Genomic DNA, 12,959 nt, shown 5'->3' on the forward strand with positions numbered 1-12,959 from the left:
TTTCACCCAAGCGAGTGATTGTGACAATTTGCAAACAAACACGGCCACCAGGTTTGGTTTGTTAAATATGGAAGATTGAGAAAATTTTGAAAGGGAAAGATGCATTGAACACCCAAAAGTAATGTATAATAATAATAATAATGGCTTTTTGTGGTATATCAGACATTATTCCATTAAACTAGCATGATACTGAACTTGTATTCGACTCGTTCAATATCATGCTACCTGAATGGAATATATCTGATATACCACTCAATGCCAGTCAGTATTATTTAAAATATACAATATTAGACTTAGACTTAGACAAAACTTTATTTATCCCCGAAGGGCAATTAGAAGGGCGAAGAGCGGTACATTAAAAGAGCAAGAAAATAAAATCACGAAAAGAATAAAATCACAAAAATGGGTGGGCAAAAAAAAACCACAGTATATTATATACAATGTACAATGGCAGGCCTGTTGCCAGTAACAAAGTTAAAAAAAAAAAGGCAGCAGATAAAATATGGCAAATAAATAAAATGACGCGTGGATAAAATTAAAATGACAATATGATTAGAGTGACATTGTAGTTAAAGTGACAAGGTGATATTGTAATATTGCACATCAGGACATGTGATATTGCACTAGAGTATTGTACAGAAGACTTAAGTTATTGTAACTGTCTTAGACTTCTTAGAGTTCAGGAGGAGAATAACACTTGGAACAAAGGTTGCTCTCCTCCTCTGGGTCTTACAGGCCGGACAGCGGAACCTGCGACCAGATGGCAGCTGCTCAAATGCCGGGAACAAAGCATGAGTTGAGTCCTTAAGAATTCGACGAGCCAGGCCGCTAGCCTGCTGCTCGTACACAGTATTCAGGTGGCGAGCAGGAAGTCCAATAATCTTAGAACACACCTTGACAATATTATGCTGGCGGTTCCTATCCTGTACAGTAATGGAGTAATACCAACAGCATATAGAAAAAGCTAAAACACTTTCAATGAATGTATAATAGAATGTCAACAAGATGTTCTGACTGACAGAAAAAGAGTTCAGTTTCCTTAGTAGGTACATCCTCTGGTGGCACTTCCTCAGGATCCCTTCTGTGTTGGAAGAGAACCTCAGTTGGCAGTCCAGAATGGTTCCCAGGTATTTATATTCCTCAACTGTCTCGACTGGAAAACCGTGGACCATAGTGGTGACAGCCGCCGCTAGTTCCCTTTGGCTGCTGGAGAAGGTCACCACCATCTCCTTAGTTTTACTAACATTCAACTCCAGGCAGGAAGAGTCACACCACTCTACGAACTGCTGAAGAGCGGGTCCATGATGGAGGGAAGGGCTGGACAGGAGAACTGTGTCATCAGCAAACTTAACCAGGTGACAGTTGGGGTACGTTGATCTGCACTCATCAGTGTACAGAATGAAGAGCAGCAGAGAAAGCACACAGCCTTGGGGAGCCAGTGGAGGTGGTGATATAGTAGTCTTATAGTAAATGTGACTTATACGGTAATAGTCAATATAGTATATTGACTACTATAAGTCACATTTGTCAGTGTTTGGTTGAGTGTTTAGGTAAACATAAAAAACATTTTTGTACTGTGAAAAAAAAAACCTACAGAGTAACAATCACTGTGCAGAATGAATCAGAATAAAGTTCTTATCTTTGCTCTTTTCTTTGAGTGGTGAGTGAACAGGGTCACTGCTTCAGCTAAGTGTCTGTAACTACGCAATGAGGACCACTTAGAGATACTTGAACACAGACACAAACAAACAGATTTATTTAATGATTTATTTAACTGTCCTAGAATGCAAGTGTGTGTGTGTGTGTGCGCGCGCGTGTGTGGTGTCCTTTTGAGCATGTATTTGTGTGTGTGTTTCCATGGAGGGGTAAGATAGAAAGACACATTCATTTGTATACATGAGAGAGAAAATAGAATGGCTATATGATAATTGATTATTATTCTATCCATATTCACTAGATATGAGCATGCTATCACATGCTCTGATAGTCTAGTAGTAGAGTAGCCAATCAGCTCATATGCCATGAGTAGAGAAAAACAAAACCCTAAAAATGCAAAAAAAAGTGCAACAAAATATGGAATAAAAAATATTTGATGGTAAGAACTTATCTTTTTGTATTTTTCAAGAATTATTATTATTATTACAGCATTTTTCACAAATTGCTCCCATGATTTCGCTGGTTTGTTTACATTCTAAGCGGAAATTATTTTGTCAGACATTTTGTATAAAGTTTTAATTTATCAAATTTGCAAAAAATAAAAATAAAAATGTTCTGTTTCTCAAAATCCAGTGACTGTGGATAGAATAAAACAGTTATTCCACTCAATCTCGTCGTACATGGCTTATAGCCAAGTCAGTGCTATGCTCCTCGTCGGCTATCAGCTCGTGTGACTCGATTTCATGGAATAAGTGTTAAAAAGACATGGGCACATGCTTATGTTAGCTTCAGTTGCTGTCATTGTTCTAATTGTTTAGGGGATGGCTCATTCTCAGTGACTCAGATGACTTGGGTCATTTTCATGAGAGGACTTTCAAAAAAGGAATAATGCATGCTTATCAGGCTTCACTTATCAAACTGGATCCAAATGGATTTGATTGTAAATTGTTCATACAAGTGTTTACATGAGAAATTTGGTATTCATGATGCTCCTGAGTATGTGTAAGTTTACGCATAAGAAGACTGAGGCAGCGGGATGTGGTTGAGTCTCAGCTGTTGATGGCAGGGCCGTCGACAGGGGGGGACAACCGGGTATTTTGTCCCGGGCCCAGGCATGAGGGGGGGCCCAGAACTGGTCCCTCATGAAGATGCCATTAATCATTCTGTTTCATTTCAAAATGTGTTGATTTGGGGGAGAAAAATGTGCTATATTTGCATTCAATGAATGATTTCTGGTTCTTTTGCCTTTATTGTCTTCGAAAATAGATTCAAGAACCCACCTACCACCCCTAATGCAGAAATGGTTTGGTCTTTGATTAAGGCACCAAATAACACGGCACTATTCCATCATAACGCTTCGACAATAAGCGTGCGAGCCCGTTTGCCAACATGCACAAGTCAGGAGCAAAGAAAAGAAAAGAGTAAAAGAGATGAAGAAGCCAAGAGCATCAGGGGCTCACTGCATAGATATTTTAGAAAAGATTCAGATGATGCAGCAGGTGGTGAAGGCAGTGGGGCAGCTGAGCCAGGTAAGACACAGATAACTTTTTTCCAGCCCCGTAATGTAACCCCAGCACGCGCGACACGCCATTCATAATTATAAAGTAGGGGATAGCAGGGTACACTGAGTGAACACTGAAATGCACAGGGCATTGAATTATTTGATAAACATATCGGTTTAATAACACTGTGTTGCAGATATCTCAATGAAGCAAAGAATAGCACATTGGCCCGCAATCATATCCAAATGTTTTAGGCACGCTTGCTGAGCTGCGCTGAGCTGGACTCTGGTTAGCTGAAAGCCCGTGGAACGCTGCCTCTTGTTAATTAAACCTTATTTTGTTGGAAATCATCCCGTGTAGATACGACGGCATGTGAAATTGCCAGCTAGATAGAGTTTAATGTAACGAATGGGCTATAAATGGGGTGTTTTGAGGTTAGTCTGTTGCAAAACATTAAACTTTCGCTTAGACTGGATACTCTTCAAACAATTCCCTTGCTCAAGTGAAAAATGATAGGCCTGTATGAAAAGCGCAATTAATGAAAGTAGCCTAATAAGCCCTAAATGAATAAAACAACCTCTGTTTTATTGTTGTTGCTTACACGTTAAGATTTTGAAATCTTCTCGGTCCAGTTCTATATCCAGGGAACGTTGTAATCCTTTTGGTTTATCCGTAATAAACGTGTCAGCCCCCAGGTCAGATAGGCTAATGTTACGTGGTTGGGAGGGTGTCACTTTTTTTTGTAACATTCTAAATCGAGTACGGAAAGGACGTTTATGAAAAACAAGACAAAAAAATACACTGAAAAACTCACTGTACACATCACTAGTGGTGATGCTTCTATGTTCAGATTTTGGGAAAGCCATAACTCCGTTCTCATTGAGGCCCAGTTCCATCCCGTAAACAATCATTTTGGTTTATCAACTACCTGCGCTCAAACATGTCACAGGAGAGGCTCAATGGGCTGGCTATGCTCTCTATAGAGCGCGAACTTGCAAAGAAGCTGGACTTCAATGACCTTATTGACGACTTTGCCACAGCAAAAGTCCGGCGCATTGCATTTCGCACCTGAATAGTTGCAGACTAAGGAAATGTTCAAACTGTAAATATGTTGAAATGTTGAAATAAAATGGTTGACTGTTATAATGGGCTTGGAATACCTGTTATTTAAGGGTTGGAGTGAATGGAGACTGTGAAAAGAGGGGTTGGGTGTGGGTGGTTGCTGTGTGGCGATGTGCGTGCGCGCGTATGTGTGTGTGTGTGGGGGGGGCACTCAGATTATTTTGGGGGGGGCCCACTCAGATTATTTTGTCCCGGGCCCAGCCAAAGCTGTCAACGGCCCTGGTTGATGGAGAGAAGGCAGGTTGAACCAGCAGGTATGGCATGATGATTCTTATCTGTGTCTAATCGCCAGCAGTTGAATTATTTTTGTGTTTTTAGGAGAAGCTGGTGCCAGAGAGAGAGAGAGAGAGAGAGAGAGAGAGAGAGAGATGAATAGTGTACAGCTGAGTAGTGTTTTGTTTCTTTCTGAAGAAATTAAGTTCAATTAAAGGTTGGATTTTTCTAATTTTTTTTCAGCGCGAGATGTATACATATTGTGGTATTTTTGAACCTCACATAAAATAGCTAGAAGATTTGAGCAGATTTGGTCGTTGATGATGGTGTGTGTGTGTATGTATGCATAGGGGCCAATGAGCCAGGGATGTTCAGGGTAAAATAAAAATGTCAAATTAATCTCTCTCTCTCTCTCTCTCTCTCTCTCTCTGTCTGTCTCTCTTGCATTAATTAATCTAAAACAGCAAATTGTGCAAAAGATAATCTGAGTCATCATTGTGCTCAGAGAAATAAGGGATGCTTCTTATAATGGGTAAAGTAGTGTGACAGTGTTTATGAGGGTAGTATGTGTTCCTAAACTGCTCACAGATTTCAAAATGAAGCACTTGGGGTCTGTCTGACTCACTCATGAAGCCAACTGATGTAATTGGTATTTGCATTAGTCTGCCCAAATGTCAGATTGCAGTCATGCAAAATGAATGAAACCCTTCTTCAACCAGATGCAATTTTACTTTGAATTAAACACACACTGTGCTTTATATAGAGTTCTTTGAACAACATCTCTTGTCATTGAGGAACTCAACCTTTTATATGGGACATACAGTGGTGCTTGAAAGTTTGTGAACCCTTTAGAATTTCCTATATTTCTGCATAAATATGACCTAAAACATCATCACATTTTCACACAAGTCCTAAAAGTAGATAAAGAGAACCCAGTTAAACAAATGAGACAAAAATATTATACTTGGTCACTTATTTATTGAGGAAAATGATCCAATATTACATATCTGTGAGTGGCAAAAGTATGTGAACCTCTAGGATTAGCAGTTAATTTGAAGGTGAAATTAGAGTCAGGTGTTTTCATTCAATGGGATGACAATCAGGTGTGAGTGGGCACCCTGTTTTATTTAAAGAACAGGGATCTATCAAAGTCTGATCTTCACAACACATGTTTGTGGAAGTGTATCATGACACGAACAAAGGATTTCTGAGGACCTCAGAAAAAGCGTTGTTGATGCTCATCAGGCTGGAAAAGGTTACAAAACCATCTCTAAAGAGTTTGGACTACACCAATCCACAGTCAGACAGATTGTGTACAAATGGAGGCTATTCAAGACCATTGTTACCCTCCCCAGGAGTGGTCGACCAACAAAGATCACTCCATGAGCAAGGTGTGTAATAGTCGGCGAGGTCACAAAGGACCCCAAGGTAACTTCTAAGCAACTGAAGACCACTCTCACATTAACATTAGCCAATGTTCATGAGTCCACCATCAGGAGAACACTGAACAACAATGGTGTGCATGGCAGGGTTGCAAGGAGAAAGCCATTGCTCTCCAAAAAGAACATTGCTGCTCATCTGCAGTTGGCTAAAGATCATGTGGACAAGCCAGAAGGCTATTGGAAAATGTTTTGTGGACAAATGAGATCAAAATAGAATTTTTTGGTTTAAATGAGAAGTGTTATGTTTGGAGAAAGGAAAGCACTGCATTCCAACATAAGAACCTTATCCCTTCTGTGAAACATGGTGGTGGTAGTATCATGGTTTGGGCCTGTTTTGCTGCATCTGGGCCAGGATGGTTTGCCATCATTGTTGGAACAAGGAATTCTGAATTATACCAGCAAATTCTAAAGGAAAATATCAGGACATCTGTCCATGAACTAAATCTCAAGAGAAGGTGAGTCATGCAGCAAGACAGCAACCCTAAGCATACAAGTCGTTCTACCAAAGAATGGTTAAAGAAGAATAAAGTTAATGTTTTGGAATGGCCAAGTCAAAGTCCTGACCTTAATCCAATCGAAATGTTGTGGAAGGACCTGAAGTGAGCAGATCATGTGAGGAAACCCACCAACATCCCAGAGTTGAAGCTGTTCTGTACGGAGGAATGGGCTAAAATTCCTCCAAGCCGGTTTGCAGGACTGATCAACAGTTACCAGAAATGTTTAGTTGCAGTTATTGCTGCACAAGGGGGTCACACCAGATACTGAACGCAAGGTTCACATACTTTTGCCACTCACAGATATGTAATATTGGATCATTTTCCTCAATAAATAAATGACCAAGTATAATATTTTTATCTCATTTGTTTAACTGGGTTCTCTTTATCTACTTTTAGGACTTGTGTGAAAATCTGATGATGTTTTAGGTCATATTTATGCAGAAATATAGAAAATTCTAAAGGGTTCACAAACTTTCAAGCACCACTGTATTACTTTTAATAAAAAGTGAATTCACTAAAATAGCAAACTTATTTTAAAACAGCCTTCTACATGTAACGTACTTCATAGCCATCTCTACTTCAAGTAAAGATAAATTATAAATTATAAATAATAAAAAATACTGTGCAAAAGTCTTAGGCACATGTAAAGAAATGCTGTAGACCAAAAATGGCTTAAAAAAAATAATAATGAAATGTTTCAACGTTAAAAACAAAAATAAACAAAAAAACCTATATACAACAGGAAGCCATAATAAATGAAATAAACAGAAGTGGACAGTAACAAAGTACACTTACTTGAGTAATATACTTAAGTACACTTTTTGAGTATCTGTACTTTACTTGAGTAGTATTTTTTTTGGAAATTTATGGCTAACTTCACTACATTTGAAAGACAAATATTGTACTCTTCATTCTACTACATTTTTATCAAGGTCCTCATTACTCGTTACTATGAAGCAGCTTTGAAAGTGGATGTTTTTTGTTTTCTTTTATAAAACATGATTGATTTTTTCACAGGTGACACTGAGACAGCCTATCACTAATCACTAGGGTCATGTCACATCCACAGACTGTATAAAATCAAGTTCAATTTCCCAGCAACATTATTTGAACATGTTCCATTGATGGCAGAATGAAAGGAGGTGGTTTTTCTGGGGAATGCATGCACCCATAGCTATAGCTAGAACCTATGTTTCAGTTTTCAGAAAGGATTAAAGATTCATTTTGTTTTAAATGTTTGCCTAAAACGAACCACATCACGGCCTGCGAAAACTTGCTGTCCAACCTGTGGAAGTATATTGAGGGATGTAAACATTTAATTCCAAGAGAAAGCTTGTAATGAAGTTGTCTGTGCTTTTAGAGCTAGCGATAATGTTGCAATAGCTATGCAGTCTGGTTAGTCAAATGACTTTCTATGGATCTGCCTGCCAAATTGCTGTAGCCTTGTCCACAGCTAACGTTAACACATAGCTAGTTAACTTGGATACTGTTAGTTAGCATGTAAAAACAGAGTTACGCTAACATGAATAACATTAACTTTAGCACAATGTTGCCAAATAAACAAAATATAGAAATCTTTCTTTTCTAGTAACATTAGCTACCCAATATGATTTCAGTTTGAAATGGGTTTGCTAGCATGTCAGGTGGAGCTTCAGTTCTACACGTTCTACAAACTAGTCAGGAAATCCAATCAGTTGCTTCAAAGGCATTAGGTTTTGTCAGCGTTGTGGCAATAATACAACAATGCGTTGACAGAAAATGTACTTTTAATACTTAAGCATTTTTAACAGCAAGTACTTCAGTACTTTAACTTCAGTAAAAAATTTGACTGGACAACTTTCACTTGTATTGGAGTAAAATTTAACCAGTGGGATCTGTACTTTGACTTAAGTAATAAACTTGGGTACTTTGTCCACCTCTGGAAATAAAGTCAATATTTGGTGTGAGATGACCCTTTTTAAAAATAATAATAATAATAATAATAATAATAATAATAATAATAATATTATAATTATTATTATTATTATTATTATTATTATTATTATTTTAAATAGTCATCTCAGGTACAGTTAGTGCAGTTTTATAAGGAAATGAGCTGTAGGTTTTATTGAGCATCTTGCAGAACCAGACAGTTCTTCTGGACACTTTATCACATTTGCTTCTTAATTTTGCACCAAAACCCAGTTGCCTTCATGGGCGCTGCCAGGGGGGGAAAGGTTAGAACAATTCTAGGGGCCCAGTGCTGCCATGGGGCCCTTTAAGGGGCTGATAATATGCTTTTAATGATTTTAATAAGACTTTTGAAATAACAACAATGCAATATTCCATCTGGTAAAATGAGCTAATTGAACAAGGTTGTCTCTTTCTTGAGTTCTTCAACATATTGTCATTTAACCCTCCCCCTTTTGTGAAATGGTATGGTCCAGTTCTGGTAGAAGCGCGATGCGTTAAATCTGTGTGCTGATCAGTGCAACGCTACTTGCTGCTGTGTCGCGGTGCAGCAGCCAGCCAGCCAGCAGTGGAGTGCGTACAGTCTATGATCGCTAAATATGAAGAGTGGCTGTCAAAAACGTAAAGAAAGGCAACTGAAAGCTGAGAGGGACCGGAGAGGCAGGCAACTGGTCACTCAGTTTTTCCCAAAGAAAGGTAGCTATCACTCACATGTGTGTTCAAAATATTAGCGAATGGTAAATGAACAGTATGAACGTGGTTGGATTAGCCTATCAAGAGAACACTTTTACAGTTTCTACAGTGACATTTTTTCCATTTTAATAACTGAACTGACTTGTGTGATAAACAAGATGAAATATTACGTTATGCTGGTGCTAATAACTAGTGCTAATAACCAGTTTCATAACTAATGGGGTGCCCTAAATAAGCACAGATTCAGCCTCAGGGGGACCTCCGCCCTACCAAACTACTGAACCCCCCTTTGAAGAAGGAGGTAAGCAGCAATACAACCCATAATGCTTTAGGATTGATGTTTTTAATGAGCGAGCACCATATACAGTTTGCTAGATTAAAGTGTTGCTAATAACGGACACCAGTCAAGTGTTTCACATGGTTACGTGTGTGGAATGTAATAATGATTTATTAGCAGTCACATCACACATTTCACTACCAATTGTCCTAGCACAAGAAGGCATGTGGCAAAATCTTGAATTTTCATTTGTGATTGTAAATGCACCAGAATTAGTCACTGACCAGTTTTCATCTAGTCCCTGGTAGGTTAATACATAAAATGTAATAACAAAGTCACAAACTCAAGGTCCATGGGCTATCAAAAGTCAAATAATGACAATAGTGCAATTGTGACGAGGGTGGGCAAAGTTGGGGGGCCCAAAATTCTAATCTTTCATGGGGCCCAAAATTTCTGGCAGCGCCCCTGGTTGCCTTCATTATGTTTTCTTTTTTAATCTGAAAAGTGCTCTCTTATGTAATATGCTGCTCAAATACAAACTTTTTTTTCCCTGTATCATTTAATTTTGTGCTGGAAAACAAATGTTTGGAACTCTAAAATGTTTTTGTACTGACTCGATAATGTCGAAGTCATAAAACAGAAATCTATCACAAAGTTTGTATGAAAAAAATAGGGTGCCTTAGACTTTTGCACAGTACTGTATTACCAACAGACTGTGAAAATGGCTTTATTTAGGTTACTTTCTAACCTTGCACTGGATGTCTGCAACAACTATGCTGTGTAAGCAGCCTGTTTATCAAACACAGTAGTAAAGGAAGTCATTCTGCCTGAAGATATTGAAAAATCTTGCAAACTAGTTCTGCGTTTCTCATGATTTCATCAGGATTTTGGACAGCTACATGAATAAGTTTAATCAGCTAAGTCTCTAGACAGATATTCTGGCCTGATGACAAACACTCCATTACCCCCCCCCAAAAAAAAAAAAAAACACACACAACCAAACTCATAATTCAGTCAATATTGTGCTCCAAAATATCCTTTCAATCCTTACACACATTCCCTTTTTAGCCTTTCATCAGCAATGCGATCAGAAACACTGAAAAAAGGAGGCTGTCCATTTGTTAGATTTATCTAAGCATCTCTTGTGTATTTAACACAATTATTAGCTCATCTGGCCAACAGGCAATGAGCTTATGCCATCGTGTGTTGTCTGTCCGGCGTCATCCACATTTCACGAAAATCGCGTCTTCTCTCTCAATTCTTCACTGATTTTTATTCTTTTTGGCAGGAAGGTGGGTCTGCCTGGGATGCATATGGCTTCTACCCAAATTTGCATAATTGCAATTATTAATGGAGATATGGAGTAATTAAGCCCTAACGAGTAGTTTTCACACAAATCGCTTCTTCTCCCTCAATTCTTCACCGATTTTGATTCTTTCTGGCATGAAGGTAGGGCTACCTAAGGTGCATGTAACTTCTACCCAGATTTGCTTAATTGCAATTATTAATGAAGTTATGGACTAATTAATTCTTAATGAGCAGTTCAACAAAAATTGCTTCTTCTTGGTTAATTCCTCACTGTTTTGGATTCCTTCTGGGAAATAGGTAGGTATTCCTAGGGTGTATATAGCTTCTGTATATAGCTTGTATGTAGTGTATATAGCTAGCAACATTTATGGTGCAAGGTGGCCCACTTTAGATTGTTTCTTTTGGACTAGACGGGGCCGGAGCGAGCTACGCCGTCACTGATGATCTCATTTCATGTTCTGAAGCTAAATGTAATAATATTGTGTAGAATCTAAATTGTATGCAGGGAGAGTACATGAAATTAATTTGCTCATGTTGGGATAAGGTGAGTCAGTCAAGTAAAGGTATCAATATTAGTTTTGCTCATGATATCCCATGTTATCATGCATTGTGTACAATTAATTTGATGAAGGAGGCAATCTGCTTTGTCACATTATTATCAGCTCAGCTCGGTAAGTATGAATGGCTGGGATACATTTGAATATTGGCTAATGCATAACTATTATTGTTAATTTTAGTATGTGGTTTTGATTTAGTTTTAGGTTTAGTGTTTTGAGTAAAATATATATTTGTTTCTGTCATGTTTCAGTCATTTGATGATTATGAGTTTTAGTCAGTGAAAACTACACAAGTTATAGTCAAATTTTAGTCACATGAGATTTTTGCTATTTTCCCCCAACAATTTTGCTATGACATTGTTTGTAGTGCTTTTCATTTTCAGGCTAAAATGTGTCCGCAAATCCCTTCTAAAAGTAGCCATGATTTGAGTTGCCAAGTTAACATTAGACTTATTGAACTGTCATATTTCCTTTGGGAAAACTTCCAAGCAGACACAATTACTGTTTCTACTTTACTCAACACAGCATTGTTCATTTCTGTGCAAATTTCTTTGCACTGGTAAGACAGGAACTAACTGTTTTATAAGTCACTTTTGTTTTGTGAGTCATAGTTTTGGATTGAAGTGCTTTTTTTTGTATGTTTTTAATGTCATTGCTGTAAATGTAGATTGCTGCCAGACATGCATAAGCTTCTCCTGTGGCTCAAGTTCTATAGTGAGCATGTATCTTTTTCTCAAAATAACAGGATTAGAATGATCTATACTCAAAGTTATATTTACTGTACAAGAAAATAAACAGTATATTAATGCAGTGATTTGTGTGCTCCTTTGGTGCTATAGGTCACCACCAGCCTCACACTCTGAGATTTTTGTGGTGAGTATAAATGTTATATAGGCTTAAGTGTACATTGACTTAATCCAAAGACAACATATCAAATGATGAAACTGAGAAATTTTATTGTTTTTTGTTAAATATATGCTCATTTTGAATTTGATGCCAAAAACACATTTCAAAAAAAGTTATAACAGGGGCATGTTTACCACTGTGTTGCATCACCTCTAATTTTAACAATGTACTGTATGTGTTTGGGAACTGAGGAGACCAACTGCTATAGTTATGAAAGTGAAATGTTGTCCCATTCTTGCCTGATATAGGATTTCAGCTGCTCAACAGTTCAGGGTCTCCTTTATCATATTTTGTGCTTCATAATGTGCCAATTGTTTTCAATGGGAGACATGTCTGGACTGCAGGAAGGCCAGTTTAGCACTTGGACTCTTTACTATGGAGGCATGCAGTTGCAATAGGTGCAGAATTCAGAATTTCAGAATTAATTTATTTATTTGGATCTTCAACAAACATACATAAAGCATAACAAAGCAAAAATACTTGAAATAGGGGGCGGCACGGTGGTGTAGTGGTTAGCGCTGTCGCCTCACAGCAAGAAGGTCCTGGGTTCGAGCCCCGGGGCCGGCGAGGGCCTTTCTGTGTGGAGTTTGCATGTTCTCCCCGTGTCCGCGTGGGTTTCCTCCGGGTGCTCCGGTTTCCCCCACAGTCCAAAGACATGCAGGTTAGGTTAACTGGTGACTCTAAATTGACCGTAGGTGTGAGTGTGAATGGTTGTCTGTGTCTATGTGTCAGCCCTGCGATAACCTGGCGACTTGTCCAGGGTGTACCCCGCCTTTCGCCCGTAGTCAGCTGGGATAGGCTCCAGCTTGCCTGCGACCCTGTAGAAGGATAAAGCG

Source organism: Neoarius graeffei, chromosome 19 (assembly GCF_027579695.1).
Source record: "Neoarius graeffei isolate fNeoGra1 chromosome 19, fNeoGra1.pri, whole genome shotgun sequence".
In the NCBI taxonomy this organism is placed as follows: domain Eukaryota; kingdom Metazoa; phylum Chordata; class Actinopteri; order Siluriformes; family Ariidae; genus Neoarius; species Neoarius graeffei.